This window comes from Eptatretus burgeri, chromosome 12 (assembly GCF_056783735.1).
Source record: "Eptatretus burgeri isolate ZD-2024b chromosome 12, Ebu_testis_v1, whole genome shotgun sequence".
Lineage (NCBI taxonomy): Eukaryota > Metazoa > Chordata > Myxini > Myxiniformes > Myxinidae > Eptatretus > Eptatretus burgeri.
This window is the reverse complement of record NC_140972.1, coordinates 4,551,828-4,574,327: the sequence shown is the minus strand read 5'-3', so window position 1 is coordinate 4,574,327 and position 22,500 is coordinate 4,551,828. Positions and strand designations below refer to the sequence as shown.

Genomic DNA, 22,500 nt, shown 5'->3' with positions numbered 1-22,500 from the left:
ACTCACACGGACGACTTAAATAAAATTGCCGGCGCTAAGACATGCATGCCGGGGGCGCACTCATATTTACAGTACATCTTAACCTTAACTTACAAATTTTACACTAAACCATGGCCCAGGATCAATGAACTCTGCAAAAAGAAAGCAGTTAGCAGGGAGCCAGGCTGCTCGCATGCAGTCTCTGGCTCAAACAATGCAGGTGACGGAACGTGGCCGGCTGCTCACACGCAGTCCAAGGCCTTCCCTTTTGAACTGAACGCAGTGAACCACAACGGTGCATGGGCTGCACAAACGCAGTCTCCGTGCCAGCTCAAGTGGCACACGCAATGAACACAACGAATGGATGGATGAATGGATGGACACAAACATGGTGCACGGGCCGCCACTGCAGGCCCGTGTTGTAGCTGCCAACAGGGCAGTTCTTGCAGCTTGCAAACTGTTGCCTTGATCCTGGCGCACATGGCAATGAACAGGGGGGGGGGGGCAACGCAAAAATTGAACGGGGCTGGCGAACAGGGGCAGTGGGCATGGCATGGCAAAGGCAGCAGGCAAACACAGCCCGCAGAAGAAGGCCGCTGCAGGCAAACACAGCCGGCAGATGAACTGGCCGGCACAGGCCTTGAAGAAAAACAGCCAGCCGGCAGATGAAGTGGGCTGGCACAGGCCTTGCAGCAGAGCAGCTGCAGACGATCCAGCCGGCCTCCGCCTCGCAGCAAAACAACAGCTGCCGATGAAGTTGGCCAGCCTTTGCCGTTCCGTGGAGGTTGGTGGAGGGAGTGCGGTGGTGCTGGCCACTTGGAAGGCGGGCTCGGACCTACCTACCTGTCTCCCTCCCAACCTATCGCCTTTGCCTGTCACTGTACATACCCACTCCCTTAATTTGTCAAACCCCAATTTAGCCCCAACTTATTTTTTTGTTGTTTTTATTTTTACTTCCCCACTATAAATCGTCCCCTAACCCCCTGTACTGTCCTTGTTCGGCTAACCTATCCTGTCACCTAGCCTACTCCCAACCCCTACGTTCCCTTCCCGGAGGGGAACAAGGGAGAGCTAACGTCCTGTGCCGAGGCCCAACGAAGCCTCAGGATGGCCTCCCCAGAGTTCAGCGATCTATAACCAAAGTGGGTCCAGCGGCCCACAACGAGAGCGAGCGGATGGATGGTGTGGAGGGGTACACTTCTTAATCTACCCTATCCATTTAACTGTTAAACTACCCCGGGGCTTTCAACAAGCGCCTCTCGCTTAAACTATTGGTTCTAACAACCCAGATTCCCGTCGCCTGTGTTGGTGTCCTCACAATTTCGGGCCTCGCCCCCCAATTTTCTCTCCGAGCCCTCACACGGTCTCATGGCTGGGACACGTGGCTCCCTTTGGCAGGCACGACCCTCTGCCGATTCTCCGACGATGGCACCCCCGGGCACTACACTGCCTCCGAGCCTACCAGCTCCCTAACACCGGGGAGTGCCCCCCATGGCACCTCCCCTGAAACGCACACGTGGCAGGCTGGCTTCCCAGGCCCCTTTCCGAGGGTCACCCTTGCCCACAACACTGCCCACGCGGCTAATGGCGCCCCGGGCCCCCGCACCAAGCAGGCGCACCCGTGCCCACTATGCTATCCCGGCCCCCAATGGCCCTTGGCCTACTACGGCCGACTAGCCTGGTGCCCGGGGTACCCACTCAGCGATACTCACCTTTCGCAGCCACGCTCCCAGCCCGTCAACAGGGCTCCTGCACCCCTCCAAACGGGTTTCGAGCCTACTTCCCCACCAACAACAAAACGACCTCCATTTTTCAATTGAACTAACCCCCTAACTCACTCTACACTGACCCCGGGGTCCCTTGGGCGGGAGTCACTCCTCCCCCCAATCACTCATCGCACCATGCATTCCCCATTCGCTCCATACACACAGACCCGCTGGCCTCACTCACTCACCAAGCACATGCTTCCACTTCACTCACCAACTCTTCAACACACTCACCACTGAACTCTGCCATCCTTCTAACTACATCCCCGAACTAACTCGTGCTCCCACGTCGTCCCTTAAACTATAGCACGTTCCATTTAACCTACGTAGCTGAGCTACGTCCCCACTACACATCCAAAGTCTGTCTCTGTCTCCAAATAATCCCATTAATCAATTTCCCAACCTAAATCTCGCTACAATCCCTCTAACTAATCCATTCCCTGGACTCCATGAGGACTTACCCCTGCCCCATGAAGTCGGTCTAACTAAGCTAACCCTTCCCCCTAACTAGTTTCCATCCTGTGCCCCGGGAAGGGGGTCTTCCACCCCTTGCCTGGGAATCCTGTGCACCCGAAAGTGAGGCTTGTTGTTTTTTTTTTTTTTTTTTTTTTTTTACATGCGCATCACCAGCGCGGCAACTCACAGCTCGCGCACTTTGCACCTGCCCGTGACGTCATGCAGCTGCACGTGTACCTCGTCCCTCCTTGGACGGTACCATCCGGCAGGGATTCCCCTCCTGCCGGATTCCAACCCCACGTGCAGCCATGACGTCACCGTGCGCATAAAAAAAACACAAGCCCCACGTCTCGAGGGGTTCCCCACGCGAACACATGTGCTTTGCCCGTTGGAGCTTAACACACACGATCGCGTGGAGAACCCGTCCGGTCCAAATCCATAATCCTGATCAACTTTGTCCGTCCGCGGGATCGGCAAATCCACCGCTGGCGTTTCCGGACCCGGACTTCACTCTCGCAAGCGAGCACGTGGGGGCCTCGTGCGTTGCACAGCACGGACCTCGTGCTCACTGCTGGGTGAACCCGGCACGGTCCCCGAAACAACTACAGCCGCTACTCGGCTTTCTTTCTTCTGTCGCCGTCGTCGTCGCCATTCAACACACGCACTCCTGCGTGTTACGACGCTCACACTCCACACCATTACATTCACACCGGGAGACGCGGCTGCGTGCTCCCGCATACCAACCGACATCTCCCTCACATACCGCTCTCTCACACACACGGTCTCCCTTGCACTCGGCCGTTCACTCACGCATGCGGGGGCACTCAACCGCGGTGTTTCATCCACACACCGTCCCTCACTCACACACGCGGGGGCACTCAACCGCGGTGCCTCATCCACACTGGCCGTTTCATCCACACACACAGCCTCTTCCACACACGGTGCCTCATCCACACACGGCGTGCTGGGAAGCACGTACTCTGGCACCATCGCCACCACACCACTCACACACGGGGTCGCTTCACACACGGGGACGCACTCACGCCTTGCACCACACACACAGGGACAACCACACTGGGGATTCGTGTCCCCACAAGGGTCTCCGGGGCCTCTATACCCCCCAAGCTCTCCGTGCACCCGTTCGCAGCACTCCTCCCCTCAACCTCGCAAAGCACGACCGAACTCACCTGGTCGTGACTCGCCTCAAGGGGGCATACTCCCTCCCCTCGTTCCTGGGGGAGGCTATCCCGCTGCTCGCACCGGGCCTCCACCCAGTCCACCAGCTCACCCCCATTATCCTCCACTACCTCCGTGTGTGTGTGTGCGTCACTTACCCCGTCTTCATCGTGCAGTCTTCCCTCTATCGTTCCCATCTCCCATGTCTCTGCCAACTCAGTCACCTCTTCACCCCTTACCTCCCTTGTCTCTACTATTTTTATTTCCTTTGTCGTCACCTCGTGTCTCGTCTCACACGTTTTGGTCTCCCCATTTAATTTTTCCCTTTCGGTCATCGTCACGACCCTCGCCCAACACGCCCCCCGAATTCTTTTTTCACCCGCCTCCACCGCGGGCCTGTCAGCCGTTGCACCCCCACCCAGCTCGTTCGTTCCTACACGTGGAGTCGCCATTTTTATCTCCCTGGTCACGGCCTTCATGCCCGCCTGCAGGCATCGGCCCATGTTCTGCGTCTCACCCCAGAGCTTTTTCGTTTCTTCCTTCATGTGCTTGTTCATGCCTTTCATTTCGTTTATAAATTCATTTGCATTTGTATCCATCCTCTCGTTTATTTGTTGTGTATTCGCATCCATCTTTTCGTTCATTCCTTTTATCACTTCGTTTGTCATTGCCGCCAGCATGGCGCATAGCTGGGCCATGTCGGGTGCGCTTGGGTGAGCCGTTTCGGCAAGGGTCGGGGGGTTTTGGTGGAGAGGGGGAGGGGAGGTGTCATACACCGCGGCCGCTGCCGCACCTATTTCGGGCTCTGGGTTCAGTTGGGCGAGTTCGTTTTCCTGTACAATCAACATTTCCTGCACGGGGATTTCATCCTGAGCCATGTATTCTACACATTCTACATCCATTTCTAATACCCCCGGCTCCCGCTCGGCTTGAGACGCCGTCTTGCTTCTCTTAAAGGGTTAATTTGAATCGCTCGTAATTTGGAGGGAATCGGGGGTCGTTCCTCTCACCCCTGGACCGATTCCCGTTTATTTAATTGGAGACAGGAGAGCCCGTTTTCCCGTTCTCCGATACCAGTGCCGCGAGGAGGGCGATGGGTTTATATCGCACGACCTGACACCAGTGTTGCGAATTCCGCGCCCGCCGGCGTGCGAACGGCCACGTAACTCGAATCGCGGCACGTCGCCCACCGGACGGACAATCCAGTCGTGACCCTCTCGGACTAACGCCGGGAACCAGTCATGGGTGGACCTTTCGGCCTCACCACGATCGTGCCAATCGGCCCCCGCGTGGGATAGGGTTGCTCGCCAAATTCGACCTACCTAAGTACCCACACGGAGGGTAGACCGGGCGATCGCACCTCGCCGCAGGTCGACTTCGGACACGGGCCACTTTAAGCGACCCGTTCCGTACTATCGGGATAACCGAGCGGTGTTATTCGTCGGCCTCGACGGTTCGATTAATTATCAGGCGTTTTAGCCCACGACCAACCCTTTACGTGAAGCAAGATGGAGATTCAATAGAGGAAAAGACGAAGCGAAGCGGGAAAACAGTTCAACAATAAGCACATTTATTTCGCGATGAACGGAAAGCACACATATACAATTCCACCAAAAGCACATGTAAAAGAAGAAGACAATGCAATATTACACAAAAAGCAAATGCAACAATGCAGATCTAACCGACTACCGGGCACACGGCAACACTTATACAATTTTACTTCACAGACGGCGCCAACAACACATATGCCCAAAGCAAAAGAAAAGAGAACCACCCTCAAGGATGAGGCGGGCCTGGGGCCGAGACCGGGTCGGGCCTACCCGTCTGATGATGAGACGCAGAGCGGCGGTGGCGCCTCAACTCCGCGGGCTTTGCGGACAGTGTCTGGTAGGGGGTGGGAAAAGGGGCCCCCTTTGTCGCACTATCTCAGCGCGGGGGGAAACAGGAGGGGGTTGCTGATGCTCGGGGGAAGGAGGATGTCACCCTGTCTCGGGTCCCGCGGCGAGCGTCTCCTCCTCGACCTCGGTCGCGTTGCTGGGCTCTCCCTCGCAGCTCCCGGCACCGACGCGAGCACCCCCCTCGTCCGCCTTCGCCGCCGTCACCTCTCCACAGCTCCATCTACTCGCCCTCTCCGTCTCCTCTCTTGGCTCGTCCCAACTCTTCTTTCCAGCTCCACCGACGACTCTCTTGAACTCCGCACATTCCTCTTTACTGACGAACGCAGCCGTTTATATAAGCCCCGTGGCTTCGCTCTTTCACCCTTGACCCTCTGCCTCCGACCCTTCACCTCTCTAACTGGCTCCCCATTGGCCCGAGGAAAAGTGGGCGTGAATGCTTTTTGATCCATGAATTTGCATATAGCGACCGCCCTCCAACGCCCTGGAGGCGGGGCCAAATCGCCCCTCGCTCACCGATTGGACGGAACAAAAGTGGGCGTGAGTCGTTTTTGATCCGTTTTCTGTGGAAAGTCCGTGATGTTTTTGAACACGCTGCTCGGTGCGCGCCCTACACGAGTCCAGTATCGGCGCCCACAAGTGGCGTGGGAATGACGGTGATGCGATGGTGGTGAGTTGTGACGGTAAAGGTCGTGGCGGTTGTGGTGAAGTGGCGTTGTGGTTGGTGGTTGTTGTTGTGAAGCGGCGTTGTGGTTGGTGGTTGTTGTTGTGATGGCTGTTGAGACGTGGTTGGTGGTGGTAATAATGGCGGCTGGTCCAAAATAAAGATAGTAAAAGAAAAACGGCTATCCTGAAGAGTCGCAGCCCGAGTGAATGACATTTATTCCCTCTAGACAACGGGTTTGGGCCTAACTACACATATACTTACAGAGATATCTCACCAAAGGGACCTGAATGGTGGTTTGCGAATTTGGTCAACCACAACAATATATATATATATATATATATATATATATATATATATATATATATATATATATATATATGTATGTATAAGTATATATATGTATATGTATGTATATGTATATATATATATGTATATATATATATATATATATATATATATATATGTTTCTGTATATATATGTATATATATATATGTATATGTATATATATATGTATATATATATGTATATATATATATATATATATATATATATATATATATATATATATATATATGTATACACAGTCATGCGCCACTTAACGACGGGGTTACGTTCTGAGAAACGCGTCGTTAAGCGACGTCGTCGTTGTGCAAACATCATTTTTTTTTTTCGTTTTCATTTTCGAACATCGTTTTCGAATATCGTACTTACACAAACTTCGACACCAATGCTATATGGTATAGCCTATTGCTCCTCGGATACAAACCTGTACAGCATGTTACTGTACTGAATACTGTCAGCAATTGTAACACACATCCAAGAGAGACGGAAGAGGCGTTAGTTTTACCATTGTGCTGTTCATGACGGCCAACGGTGTTGTTAGCAGCAGCTTACAATCTCCTCTCGCATCGATTATAGAAAGATGAATAAATAGCGTTTGGATTTTATAAATACGTAATCATTGCATCGATGTGAAAATTTCCAAATGAAGAAACGAGCACCTGCCAATTGTGATATATATTTTCGGAACAGTGCGATTGTTTTAACAACATAAAAAGCTTCACTAAAAACAAGTTGGTGTTTTAATTTCGACTAACAACAAACGATTTATTCGCGGAATTCTTCAATTCAAAGGTAATTTACTTGCTGGAAGGTAAACGTGGAACCATTGGTTCAGTTTGAAAGCCAATTTCCTTGAATCCCGATTTAGCACGACCCTGCTTTTTTCGTGATGACATTTTATGGACTTCAACGATCGCATTATAACGGGGCCAAACTGTCGTTTATTATCATTATGAGGTATTATGTACTGTACAGTGTACATAATTCTATGTGCTATTTTTATACGGCTGGCAGCGCTACGTCGGCTCCATCACTCGGCGATAGGAATTTTTCAGCTACATTTTTTTTTTTTTTTTTTTTTTCAGAGCTGGCAGATCCGTCGTATATGCGATCCGTCGTTGCCCGGAACGTCGTTAAACGGCGCATGGCTGTATATGTATGCATATATACATTTGTATATATATATATATATGTATATGTGTATATATACATGTATGTATATGTGTGCATATGTATGTATGTGTATATATATGTATATTGTTACGAATTCTCGCCCGCCGGCATGCGAACGACCGCGTTTAACCGAATCGCGGCCACTTCGCCCAACGAACGTGCAATTCAGTCGCGACTTTCCGGAACAATGCCGAAAACCAGTCACAGGTGTGCTCCAAGCACACCACAACCTTGTCCGCACTCTACCTGCGCTACAGGGTCCGATCGCCAAATAATCGAATTACCTAATTATTCGCGTGGGTAGATTACCGACAGATTGTACCTCAGCGAGGCCTGCTTGGACACGAGTCGCTTAAGCAGCTCGCTCCGTTTTGGGATAACCGAGCGGGGTATTATCGCGAGGCCTCGCTGGACCCGATTCTATTATCGGCTATTAAAAAGCCCGCTATTATTCCGAAATGCAATACGGCAGTTCAATGGAGGGAAAATGACGCGACGAACAGGTCAACATTCAAACAAGCACATTTATTCACACACATATGCAGTCAGGTATTCATGCAGGCACGTATACAAGCATGCACATATGCAATTATACAGCCAACAAAAACAAAGCAAAGGAACTTCGACCGTTTATTTATTCTATACACACTTGTACACAGTTCTACTTTATGGACTCGGCGCCACAACTTTCATACAAAGAAAAGCAAGGAAAACCCCCCCCCCCCCCAAAGACAAGGGGGTAGACTGGACCTCTCGGGGTCTTTATAAACTTGGAGCTTTGAAGACCGAAGGAGCTCCAAGAGGCCGCAGCGGTTACCTTCCTCACTGGGGCGACCCGCGACGTTCCGTCCCCACGGCAGCTAGCGTAACCGCGGCTCGGTGATTCGGGCCCCAGCCGGCAACGCCTGAGAGGTACGAACGGGTCTTTGCTCTTTCTGAGTTTATGCTCTCTTTAAGAACCCGTTCGTCCCTCAGCGATGCTCGGACTGCTCCAAAGCCCGATCAGCTGAAGGTATCAGCTGAAGATCAGCTGAAGCCGCCCCCGCAGCTGAAGGTCGGATGTCTTCAGGGCCTGTTCAAAAGGCCTGGTTGTCTGTCACAAAACCTTTTTGTGTCTTCAGCTGCTGAAGGTAACTCACCCTAACCCGGCGGCTATGCGCCATCCCACAGGCCATTCTTCAAGCAGGGAGCCAGGCTGCTCACACGCAGTCTCTGGCTCATGAAACAAATGCAGGTGACAGGGAATGTGGCCGGCTGCACCAATGCAGTCCTTGGCCTCCCCCTTGAATGAGCGCATTGAACACAAACGGTGCACGGGTGCACAAATGCAGTCTCCTTGTGCGGCTGCCTGCAAGGCAGTCCCTGCAGAACACCGGATGGTACTGACGCAAGCAAACACAAGCAAATGAGCGGATGGATGGATGGATGGATACACGGTGCACGGGCTCCTCAATGCAGTCCCGTGATGCAGCTGCCTACAGGGCAGTCCCTGCAGCTTGCGCGATGATCCTGGCGCACATGGTGATGGATGGTATGGGGCAAATGCAAAAAAGGGCTCGCAGGCATGGGGTCAAGGCAAAGGCAGGCAGACAAGGCCGGCATAGGCCGTTGTAGCAAAAACAGGCCGGCAGGTGAAGCTGACCGGCACAGGCCTTGTAGCAAAAACAGGTCGGCAAGTGAAGCTGGCCGGCCTCTTGTCTCGTCCTGCAGGTGTGTGGAGGGAGTGCGGGGGTGCTGGCCACTCAGAAGGCGGGCTCAGACCTACCCTACTGTCTCCCTCCCAACCTATCGCCTTTGCCTGTCTCTGTCCACACTCACCCCCATCGTTTGCAAAAAATCCAATTTAGCCCCAACTTATTTTTTTGTTTTACTTTATTTTTATTTCCCTTTCTATAAATCGTCTCCCTAACCCCTTTATATTCTTTGTCCAGCTAACCTATCCTGTCATCTAGCCTACTCCCAACCCCTACGTTCCCTTCCTGGAGGGGAATAAGGGAGAGCTAGTGTACTGTGTCGAGGCCCAATAAAGCTTCAGAATGGCCTCCTTAGATTTCAGCGATATTTTTACCCAAAGTGGGTCCAGCGGCCCACAACGAGAGCGAAGGGATATATGGTGCGGAGGGGTACACTTCTCTATCTACCCTAACATTATTGACTTTAAATTACCCCGGGGCTTTCCAAAAGCGCCTCTCGCTTAAACTGATGGTTCTACAAACCAAGATTCCCGTCGCTTGTGTTGGTGTCCTCACAAATTTTGGGCCTCGCCCTCCAATTTTCACTCATGCCCTCGCACGGTCTCATGGTTGGGACGCGTGGCTCCCTTGGCAGGAACTACCTCTGCCGATTTTCCAACCATGGCACCCCCGGGCCCTGCAACTGCATCCGAGCGTACCAGCTCCCTAAACACTGGGGAGTGCCCTCCATGGCTACTCCCCTGAAATGCTCACTTGGCCGGCTGGTGCCCCGGGCCCCTTCCCTGGGTGCCCGTGCCCAATGGACTGCTCACGCGGCCAGTGGCGCCCTGGGCCCCGCATCATGCGGGCCCACCCGTGCCCACTACACTATCCCGGCCCCCCATGGACCCTTGGCCTACCGCGGCCGACTCGCCCGGTGCCCGGGGTACCCACTAAGCGATACTCACCGTTCGCAGCCACGCTCCTAGCCCGTCAACAGGGCTCCTGCACCCCTCCAAATGGGTTTCGAGCCTACGTTCCCACCAACAGCAAAACGACCTCCATTTTGTCAATTTGACTAACTGCCTAACTCACTTCACACTGACCCCGGGGTCCCTTGGGTGGGAGTCACTCCTCCCCCCAATCACTCATCACACCATGCATTCCACATTCACTCCATTCACTCAGGCCTGCTGGCCTTCACTCACTCAACACGTTTCCATTCCATTTCTCAACTCACATCGCTGAATTCTGCCATTCTTTTTACTGAATCCCATAACTACCTCGTGCTCCCTCGTCATCCCCTTAAACTAGTAGCACATTCCATTTGACACTACGTAGCTAAGCTACATCCCCACTACACATCCAAACTCTGTCTCTGTCCTCAAAATCCCTTTTCCATCCTAAATCTAAACTGAAATCCCTCTAACTAATCCATTCCACTGGCTCCATGATCCAAGGATAAAGGACTTATCCCTGCCCCCTTTATCCTTGGATCCAAGGATCCAAGGATAAAGGACTTATCCCTGCCCCATGAAGCCGGTCGAGCTAAGCTAACCCATCCCCCTAACTAGTGGTGTCCTGTGCCCTAGCCAGGGGGTCTTCCACCCCTCTGCCTGGGAATCCTGTCACTCGAAGCGGGGAGGCTTGCTTTGCTCTTTTTTTTTTCAATGCGCTCACCAGCGCGGCAACTCACAACCTGCACTCTTTCCCCATCACGTCATGTCAGCTGTTCGCGCACCTCGTCCCTTCTCGGACGGCAACATCCGGCAGGGATTTACCTCCTGCCGGATTCCAACTATGCAGCCACGACGTCACCCCTGCGCATTAATAGCAAGCCTCGCGTTTCGAGGGGTTCCCCACGCGAACACATGTGCGCTACTCGTCGGAGCTTTACAAACACGCTCGCGTGGAGAACCCGTCCGGTCCAAATCCATTATCCAGCCTACCTTCTGTCCGTCTGCGGGGTCGCCTCAAATCCACAGCGGCGTTTACGGACCGAGTTTCACTCGCGCAAGCACGCACGTGGTGGCCTTGTGCGTAGCACAGCACGGACCCCGCGCGCGCTGCCGTGCAAACCCGGCACGGTCCCCAAAACAGCTACGGCCGCTACTCTGCCCTTGTCCACCGTCAGGCACCGTCTTCGTCGCACTCTCGCGCACAAACTCTCACGTGCCACGACGCTCACACACCTCGACATGACATTCACACCGGGACATGCTGTTGCATGTTCACGCATGCCAACCGCCATCTCCCTCACATACAGCGCTCTCACGCACGCTGTTCCTCTCACACACAGCCGTTCACTCACGCATGCCATTTCCCTCGCACACGTGGTTCCACTCACCACGTGGTTCCACTCACACACGGTGCTTCATCCACAAACGGCCTTTCACTCACGCATGCCATTTCCCTCGCACACGGTGCTTCATCCACACACGGTGCTTCATCCACACAGGGTGTTTCATCCACACACGGCGTGCTGGGAAGCACGCATTTCGGCACACTCGCAACCACGCACACCATTTTATTCACACACACGGTCTCTTTCACACACAACCTTTCACCCACGCTATGCGCGCTTTTCAGCACACATTTCGCCACACTCGTGAACACACATACCGGGACATTCACAATGGGGAATCGCGTCACCACCAGGGTTCCCGGGGCCTTCATACCCCCCAAGCTTCTTGTGCACCCGTCAACAGCACTCGCCCCCTCTACCTCGCAAAGCTCGACCGGACCCACCTGGTCGAGATCCGCTTCAAGGGAGCATAGCATCTCCCTCCATTCCTGAAGGAGGCTATCCGGCTGCTTGCACCGGGTCACGACACATTCCCCGAGCTCCCCCTCATTGTCCTCGACTACTTCCATGTGTGTGTGTTCGTCTTTTACCCCGTCTTTATCGTGTAGTCTCTCCTCTACTTTTTCTATCTCCCGCGTCTCTGTTCTTTCTTTTAATTCCTGCGTCTGCGTCTCCTCGTTTATTATTTCCGTTTCTTCCTCGCTTTCATTAGTTTCTCCTTGGATCTTCATCTCTGTTCCCTCCTTCGTTTTATTTAATTCAGCCTCTACTCGGTCTATCTCCCGTGTCTCTGGCAACACTTCTATTTCCTTCATCGTCTCTGTTATTTCCCTCGTCTCCATTTTTATTTGTGTCTCCTTTATCAGGGTTTGCCCTAATTGTTGCTTCATCCGACGAGTCGTGTTAATCAAGTCCTGCACCACTAACATTACTCCTTGTGGTGCTACCTCACATCCCACCTTATTGCGCTTTTCTACTTCCTGACTCCTTTTGAGTCGTTCTTCCTCTCTGAGCTTTTTGAGTTGTTCGTTCTCTTTCCGGAGTTTTTCCATCTCTGGACTCAAATTTTGCTCTCTCCTTGAGTTGGTTAACTTCAACCTCGTTTTCTTTGTGTTTTCTATTCCACCGTCTCTCATGTTCTTCATTCTCCAATCTCATCGTTTCCTTCATTTTGTTGATTTCCTTTTCCTGTTTCATTCCTTGTTCTTTCACTATCTCCTCGTACTCCAACCTTGCTTTTTCTTTCAATTGGTCAACCTCAAATCCATGTTCTTTTTGTTTTCTATCCCACTGTCTCTCACGTTCTTCGTTCTCCAATCTCATAGTTTCCCTCAATTGGTTAATCTCCCTTTCCTGTTTCATTCGTTCTTCTTTCTGTTTCTTATTCCACTGTCTCTCTTGTTCCTCATTCTCCAATCTCATTGTTTCCTTCAATTGGTTAATCTCCCTTTCCTGTTTCATTCCTTGTTCTTTTTGTTTCTTATTCCACTGTCTCTCTTGTTCTTCATTCTCCAATCTCGTTGTCTCCTTCAATTGGTTAATTTCCCTTTCCATTTTCATTCCTTGTTCTTTTTGTTTCTTATTCCACTGTCTCTCTTGTTCCTCATTCTCCAATCTCATAGTTTCCCTCAATTAGTTAATCTCCCTTTCCTGTTTCATTCGTTCTTCTTTCTGTTCTTCTCTCTCTCTCTCTCTCTCTCTCTCTCTGACTCTCTCTCTCTCTTCCAACCTCTCTCTCTCTCTCTCTCTCTCTCTCTCTCTCTCTCTCTCTCTCTCTCTCTCTCTCTCTCTCTTTCTCTCTTTCTCTCTTTCTCTCTTTCTCTCTTTCTCTCTTTCTCTCTTTCTCTCTTTCTCTCTTTCTCTCTTTCTCTCTTTCTCTCTTTCTCTCTTTCTCTCTTTCTCTCTTTCTCTCTTTCTCTCTCTCGTTCTTCCTTCTCCAATCCCATCGTTTCCTTCATTACTATTTCTTGCATCTCATTCTTTAATCTGGCCTTGGCTTCTAATTGTTCGATCTGCACAGTGTGGTTCCTTAACGTTTCATTCTCCATCCTCTTTCCTTCCTCCCTTAACATCCTCAGCTCTTTTTGCAATTCCGTCTCTTTGTCTTGGTGTTTCTGTAACTCAGAATTTTTTTCCATTTTTCCTTTCTGGCCTCATCACCTCTTTTGCATGCTTCCTTCCACAATTCGTTCATTTTCTTACCGTATTCCTTTAGTTCTTCCAGGCGTTTCTCTTTCATTTTTATTATCTATTCTAGGGTTTCTCTTTCCTGCTTGCCTGTTCTTACCTCTTCCTTCAGTTTTTTTTAAATTCCAATTCGTGTTTCCGTTTTTCCTCTTCTGTCTTTGTTTTCCTTTTTCCTGTTTCCCTCATTTCTTCCTGTACATCGGCCATTCGTTGTGACTCCTTGTGCACCCAATCCTCCTGAATCTCGTCTACGTGCCGCCATGCCTCGTCCAATTCAAAGGAAAACGAATGCAATTCCCCTATACAGTTGTCCCCATTCCTCCACCGCTGCAAAGACTTTGACACTCGTCTCCGAAGCCCGTCAATGCATGCTCCGGCATCCTGCCACGCCTGCCATGGCGCATGCCGCGGCCACGTGGTCTGAATCGGTAACTGGGAGCCCACGCCTCATGTCGTGCCGTTCGTGGTGCTATTAATAGCAACCCGCTCTGTGTTTCGCTGAGATGCGGCAGCGCCGCTATTTTGCCATTTTGGGTTTGTTTGCTGGCAAAGTTCCTGCACAGGATGCTCCCACTAACAATTCGTGGTGTGTTTATAATAAAACGAACCGTCCCGGGCTATGGATTCTAACCATGCAAAATCTATTCCACCCTGCGCCCGTTCGCCTTGAAATGTCATTTTGCTTCTCGGAACGGAGGGTCCCTTCTCATACCCTTGATCCGATTCCCGTTAATTTTGTTTGGAGATGGGAGAGTTTGTTTCCCGCTCGCTGACACCAGTGTTGTAGATTTCCGCCCGATGGCGTGCGGACAGCCGCTTTTAGCCGAATCACGGCCGCACGCCCACCGGACGAATAATCCAGTCGCGACTTTCCGGAACAACGCCGAAAACCAGTCACGCGTGTGCTCCAAGCACACCACAACCTTGTCCGCACTCTACCCACGCGCTACAGGGTCCGATCGCCAAATAATTGATTTACCTAATTATTCGCGTGGGTAGATTACCGAGAGATTGTACCTCAGCGAGGCCTGCTTGGATACGAGCCGCTGAAGCAGCTCGCTCCGTTTTGGGATAACCGAGCAGGGTATTATCGCGAGGCCTCGCTGGACCCGATTCTATTATCGGCTATGAAAAAGCCCGCTATTATTCTGAAATGCAATTCGGCAGTTCAATGGAGGGAAAATGACGCGACGAACAGGTCAACATTCAAACAAGCACATTTATTCACACACGCATGCAGTCAGGTATTCAAGCAGGCACGTATACAAGCATGCACATATGCAATTATACAGCTAACAAAAACAATGCAAAGGAACTACGACCGTTTATTTCTTCTTTACAAACTTATACACAGTTCTACTTAACGGACTAGGCGCCACAACTTTCATACAAAGAAAAGCAAGGAACCCCCCCCCCAAAGACAAGGGGGTAGACTGGACCTCTCGGGGTCTTTATAAACCTGGAGCTTTGAGGACTGAAGGAGCTCCAAGAGGCCGCACAGGTTACCTTCCTCACTGGGGCGACCCGCGACGTTCCGTCCCCACGGCAGCTAGCGTAACCGCGGCTCGGCCACGGCCTGGTGATTCGGGCCCCAGCCAGCAACGCCTGAGAGGACCGAACGGGTCTTTGCTCTTTCTGAGTTGATGCTCTCTTTAAGAACCCGTCCGTCCCTCAGTGATGCTCGGACTGCTCCGAAGCCCGATCACCTCAGACCGTTCGGTGCTGGTTGGCGAGCTCTCTCTGGCTCGCACACGAACACGCAGCTCCGCGCGGCACAGCAGGCTTGGCCGTGCTTGCGTCTCCTCCGCTCTCCTCAGCTTCTCCACTGACTGCAGGCTTCAGGCTCCAGGCTCCAGGCGCTCCGAACCCCGACAGACACTCCACCGACTGACCTCAGACTGGCGCTCTGCTCGCCGTTTTATAGGACCCAAGAGACTAGATCTGATCTCCGCACTCTCACCTCTGACCCCCACTGGCTCCGCCCCTCTCGCTCTCTTGATCCGAATTCCGAGGCGAAGCTTGCACAGAGCGGACGTGCGCGAAGACAGCGACCCTGCGCGGCGAGTGGACGTGCGCGAAATCACCAACTTGCGCGGCGAGGAAACCCCCGCATCTGCCAACAGCGATGCCATTCGATGCGGACTCGCCTTGGCTGGCGCCAAGATGGCGCCGCTTCGGAAACGAAGGTGAGGCGACGTTGTTCGTGTTGATTTATCGGGGGAGATGTTGTTTAGGAGATGGTGAGGAGATGTCGTTGTTGTGAAGGCGATGTAGAGAGGGTGGTTGGTGGTTGGCGTTGTGGAGGAGGTGGTTGGTGGTTGGCGTGGTGGAGAAGGTGGTTGGTGGTTGGCGTTGTGTAGGAGGTGGTTGGTGGTTGGCGTGGTGGAGAAGGTGGTTGGTGGTTGGCGTGGTAGGGAAGGTGGTTGGTGGTTGGCGTTGTGGTTAGTCCAAAATAACGATGGTAAAAGAAAAACGGCTACCTCAAAGATCACAGCCCGGGCGACACAAATTATCCCCATTTGACAACGGTGGGGAAATCTATCTGAACACAGACTTATCGGCATAACTGAACGAAGGACCAATATGGTGCTCTGCGAATTTACACAGCCGTAACAATATATATTGTTGTGAACTGGTTATTAGCGACGAGCATGACCGCTAGATGGAGCAGTGGAGTCGGCTCCACCGAACACCCGGAATTTATAGGTCGTCACCCCAGATAACTCCGGAGTCGACTGGTCCCTAATCAGTCCGAAGATTGCCAATACGTTGACCACATGGGATAGGGTCGATTGCCAATTTCAATTTACCTAAATGCCCACGGCGTCCAAACTACCAGGGAAATTCACCCTCGGCGGAGCTCGAGCGGAACGAGCCAGTTTCGTGCTCGAACCGTGCGTAACCCGAGCAGATGGTTACCGAGGTCCATCCGTCCAAATGCACAATTTACCCTCGCTACTTCTCAGCACGCACCATGCTAAACCAATAAAAGAAACACAAAAACGAGCTGAAACATTTAACAGGGGATTTATTTATAATGAGGGGGAAGTGAACACACAAGGAGCAGAGTTATCCGACTTTAAGAAATGCAGTCAATGTACAAGCAAAAAGCACTTAACAGTTGCTACTTATAGACGGGCCCACACAGAGACACACAGAAATGGACCCCAATGGTCTTTATTGTCGTCTTCCAGCTCAAGGAAAGGGAGTTGGAGACCAGAGCCTGCGCTTGGACCTGTCCACCTCGTGTGGTCTTCGACGATCCGGCTCGACGGGACTCGAACCTGCAACACGATGCCACTCCAAGCACCATGGACGGAGGAAAATCGGCGGATGCCAGGTGGATGAGACGAGAGATGACCCGAGCACTGCCAAGCCGACCAGACCAGACGAGTCGATTTCCGGCACCTCAAACCCGATCGCTGCCAAGCCAACCAGACCAGAGGAGTCGATCTCCGGCACCTCAAACCCGATCGCTGCCAAGCCGACCAGACCAGACGAGTCGATCTCCGGCACCTCAAACCCGATCACCCAACCCTGACGCTGTTTCCAAGGCCCTGGCGTTTCTTATATTGCATTTCTCCTGTGGGCTGGGGTGTCTTGCCTCTCATTGGTCGAGAGGCTGTGGGAAAGTTCGCCTTCTGAGACGTCTCACCTCTCATTGGTCGAGAGGCCGTGGGAAAGTTCGCTGTCTGAGACGTCTCGCCTCCCATTGGTCCAGGGTTCGTGGGAAAATCGATGTCTGAGACGTCTCACCTCTCATTGGTCGAGAGGCCGTGGGAAAGTCGAACTCTGTGGTGTGATTGGACAAGGGCCACGCCCCTGCCTTCCTGGGCGGAGTCTCGATCTGAGTCGATGGAAATCTCCGCCCACGTACGTGGTCGAACTCACGTCGGCAATGGCGTCAGTGTGAGGAAGCGAGGTGAAGGCGTGTTGTTGTAAACGAATCTGTGCAGCACACACATGTAGTTCCCGTTAGACACAGGTAGGGGGCCCTAACTATAAACACACACTTACCGATATAACTGTTCTCTCGGGACCCTGGTGGTTGTGTGCGATAGGTTCCAGATTCGTAACAATATATGTATCTGTATATGTATGTATGTATATATATATATATATATATATATATATATATATATATATATATATATATATATATATATATATATATATATATATATATACATATATATACACACACATATATATATATATATATATATATATATATATATATATATATATATATATATATATATATATGTATATATATATATATATATATATATATATATATATATATATATATATATATATATATATCTTCTTCTTCTTCTTCTTTCAGCTGCTCCCGTTAGGGGTCGCCACAGCGGATCATCCGTATGATCCGCATAGTGATTTGGCACATGTTTTACGCCGGATGCCCTTCCTGACGCAACCCTGGTCGCCTCTTACGACACAGGGATAACACGTATATATATATATATATATATATATATATATATATATATATATATATATATATATATATATATATATGTGTATGTGTTTTTTTAATTTAAAAAATAATAAGGATTAACAAAATAATAATAATAAGATTTTTTAAAAACATGGACCTCAGGAGAACACGCGAGCAAGAAGAAAGAAGAGGTTCAGGAGTGTCCGGATCAAAAAAAGAGAGCGGCTCGCTGTGCTGTGTCACGTGATTGGGTTTTTGTATATCATGCCTCGCCCGCTAGGGGTGGCAGGAGTGTGCTTCTGGTCGCGCAATAAAGCGGAGTAGATGGTGGTCCGCGTGCTTCTTGCGTCCCACTGCATCTCATACACTCCACTTGGCTGACGAGGATGGTTGAATACGGACTTATGCCCGTTTTCGACGGGAACGACTTCGAATTGTTTTCGGAGCAATTGGAATGCTATTTCCACGCGAACGATGTGGTCGACGAGAGCAAGTAGAAGTCGATCTTGCTCGCTTCGCTTTCGCCGGAGCATTATCGGCTGCTGGGTGATTTAGTGGCACCGAACAGGCCCCGGGATGACGAGCTGTCGTTTCGGGACATTGTGGAGAAAATGAAAGCACACATGGCGCCGGAGAAGTCTTTGCAGCTCGCTCGATTCCAGTTCGATCGCCTCTCAAAAGGGGCAGAGGAACGCGTCGCTGAGTTCGTGGCGCGGATTAAGCATTCTTCCGTGGCCTGCAAGTTCACGGCGGGGGAGTGGCCAGCTCGGCTCACAGATCGTTTTATTGCTGGTTTACGAGATGCGAAGATGGTTTCAGCGGTTTTACGGCTGAAGGATGAAGCCATTACATTTGACTCGGCGGTCAGCACGGCTACAGCGGTCGAGCAGACTCGCGGGGATGTTCGAGCCATCACTGGCCACGCGGGGTCGCGAGCACCCCGGGACGCGCGCACGACCTTCGATGCGGGTTGGACGTCGCCGCGCGGCCGCGCGTGCGGCGGGGTGACCCCGCGGACATGCTTGGGATGTGGAGGTCGACACCTGCGCCGTGCATGCCCGTGTAAAGGCAACGTGTGTTTGAATTGTCACAAGGTGGGTCATTTGGCGCGTGTGCCGTGGGGCGACGGCCACCGTTAAGGTCATGGATGGCGATGTGCGAGGCAACTCGGGGCGGAACCAGCGGCCGTTGTTGAGCCTGTTTTCAATTGGCCCGGCGACGGCACGCCTGATGACGGTGGAAGTCGAAGTGAACGAAACGCCGATCACGTTCCAGGTCGATACGGGAGCAGCGGTGTCGCTCATCGGCGAACAAACCACGCGTAGACTCAACGGCTTGAGGCTTATCAGGTCAAACCTCATGCTGTTCACGTACACCCGCGAGAAGATAACGCCAGTCGGGATGGCAGACGTGTCTGTGCGGTACCAAGGCCAGGTCGCCACGCTTCGGGTGTACGTCGTGCGGGGGAGCGGGCCGTCTCTCCTCGGCCGAGATTGGATTGCCCGCATCAGGCTAGAATGGGCCGCAGTTCACCTTGTGCAACCCGTGCCAAGCCAGTGGGAGGATCAGTTGGAGGAGATTCTTCAAAGACATCAAGTGTTGTTTAGCGGCGACCTTGGGAAACTCAAGGGCATGGAGGCGAAACTCTTCTTGAAGGAGGGGGCGGTTCCTCGGTTTTGTAAACCGCGTCCGGTGCCGTATGCCCTGCGGGACAAGGTCAAGGGTGAACTGGATAGGCTGGAGGCCTGTGGAGTGTCGTGCTCGGACTGGGCCACCCCGGTTGTCACGGTGCTGAAACGGAATGGAGACGTCCGATTGTGCGGGGACTTCAAATCCATGGTTAACCCGGGGCTCAGCGTGGAGCAATATCCATTGCCGTCAATCGATGAAATATATGCGCGATTGGCAGGGAGTCGATAATTCACGAAGCTAGACCTGCGTGATGCATATTTTCACCTGCCGATGGATCCCGGGAGTAGCGAGCTTTTGACAATCAACACGCGTCAAGGACTCTATCGATATACCCGACTCTGTTTTGGGATTGCTTCGGCCCCAGCTTTGTGGCAGAAAGCCATGGATCAAGTTTGCATTCGCCTGCCCGCTCAGACCTACCTGGACGATGTGCTCATTGCGGGGAAAACGGCGGACGAGCATCTTGCGAACATTGCCCAAGTGCTGACAAAGCTAGAAGCGTGCGGCCTGCGCTTGAACAGGGACAAGTGCGCGTTCTTCAAGCAGCGCTTGGAATACCTCGGGCACATCATCACGCCGGAGGGGCTGTTGAAAGGTCCTCGGAAGGTGGAAGCGATTCAACACATGCCACCGCCTCGCGACAAGACGCAGCTGCGCTCGTTCATTGGTATGGCCCAGTATTACCAAAGGTTCGTGCGCGGGCTCAGCTCACAACTTGCGCCGTTAACGCGGTTTCTCAAGAAGGACGAGCGCTGGGCTTGGGGGCCTGTACACCAGGCGTCGTTCGACCGCGTCAAGCGGCTGCTCACAGAGGAAACGGTCCTCGTGCACTACGAGCCTGCGCGTCCGCTCCTATTGGCATGCGACAGCTCTGCATATGGCATCGGGGCAGTTCTCTCCCACAGGATGGACGATGGTTCTGAGCGGCCTGTTTGTTTTGCATCCCGGACCCTGTCCACAGCAGAGCGCGGATATGCCCAGATTGAGCGTGAGGCTCTCAGCCTCATCTAGGGTGTGCGGAGGTTTCATCAATATCTGCTGGGGCAGCATTTCACTTTGCAGACGGATCACAAACCGCTTCAATTCATCCTGAGACCCGAACGCGGGGTGCCGGTGGTAGCAGCCGCGCGAATACAGCGGTGGTGTCTGTTTCTGGGTGCTTACGATTATGATATTCAGTTCCGAAGCACCGAGAAGCATGCTAACTGCGACGGGCTCTCATGCTTGCCGTGTGCGGAGGGTCCAGCTGCGTCTGAGTTGAGCGACCGGGTCGATGTGTTCGCGCTGGGCCAGGTGCAAAGCGGGATGGTCACGGCCAGGCAGGTCGCGGTGGAATCGGCTCGTGATCCGGTGCTTGCCCGTGTCGTCCAGGCGATTTCTACGGGGAATTGGAGCGATCTGCCTTCGACACCGGCATTTCAACCTTTCACGTCACGCGCAGCGGAGCTGTCGTTGGTCCAACGGTGCGTAATGTGGGGAATGAGGACCGTGATTCCACCGAAGTTCAGGCAGCGGTGTTTGGAAGAACTGCATGTCAGTCACCTTGGCATCGTGAAGACCAAGAGTCTTGCTCGTAGCCTGTTGTGGTGGCCGGGGTTGGACAAAGACATTGAGCAGTTGGTTAAGCGTTGCGCCACGTGCCAGACAGATGCTGATAACCCGCGTCGTGCTTCGGGTCTCTGGCCTGTGCCAGACCGAGCTTGGCAGAGGGTCCATGTAGATTTTGCGGGACCGGTTAATGGCAAAATGTTTTTGATTGTGATCGATGCATTCTCTAAATGGCCAGAGGTTGTAGTACTGCAGCATACATCAGCAAACATTACAGTAGAGAAGCTGCGGACGATCTTTGCTAATAAAGGGTTGCCGGAGATCCTGGTCTCTGATAATGGTCCGCAGTTCATCGCGGGTGTATTTGATGAGTTTATGCGCCAGAATGGTATTCGACACCTAAGGTCCGCACCGTATCACCCTGAGACGAATGGCCAAGCTGAGTCGTTTGTCAAGATGTTGAAGCGGGCTTTGCGCAGGGGGGGTGTTGCACCTGTGCAGACGGTGGTCGATGTCTTTTTGCTCCATTACAGGAACGCAGTTCATCCTGTCACGGGTGATTCGCCTGCCATTCGTCTCTATGGACGGGCTTTGCGGTCCAGGCTGGATTTGCTGCGACCTGGAGGGTCGGGGAGTGGGGCAATGTCGCGTCCAACGCGGGGCGCGGCTTCGAGGTGGGGCAGCGGGTAATGGTACGCGATTATTTCCACGGTTCCAAATGGGTGCCGGCGGTGGTCTCTGTGGTGCTGGGGCCGGCGAATTGCATGGTGCGGACTGTTGGTGGGGATGTGTGGAAGCGGCACGTGGACCAAATGTATGATCGCTGTTCAGCGTCACCCCCCCCCCCACACCTCCCCGGGCCGAACGATGCGGGACCCCCACCGGTAGTATCGCCGGCACCTGACGTTGTGTCGCCGGGGCTGGTTGGGCCGACGGCAAGGGGGTCTTCGCCTGATGCCGTTCTACCCGGGGACGTCGAGCAGGCTGGGCGGTCGGGGGTGGCTGGTGTTGCGGAAAGTGCGAGTCCGGCGAGGGTGTCACCTCGACCGAGCCGGGAGGCGTCTGAGCCTGGGCTGTCTGGTGGCGCTGCCCGTCCGAGGCGGGTCAGGGTGCGGCCGCGGTACTTGGAGGATTATGAGTGTTGATGGGTTTCAGATGGTCATGTTGTGATTGTCCGT

At 52.5% G+C, this 22,500-nt stretch overlaps 1 protein-coding gene across 5 annotated transcripts in view; it reads left to right on the top strand.

The window, feature by feature from the left end:
- HTT (huntingtin) overlaps positions 1 to 22,500 on the top strand; it is a 637,913-nt gene that overhangs the window by 417,361 nt on the left and 198,052 nt on the right. The gene's annotated exons all lie outside the window — the stretch shown is intronic.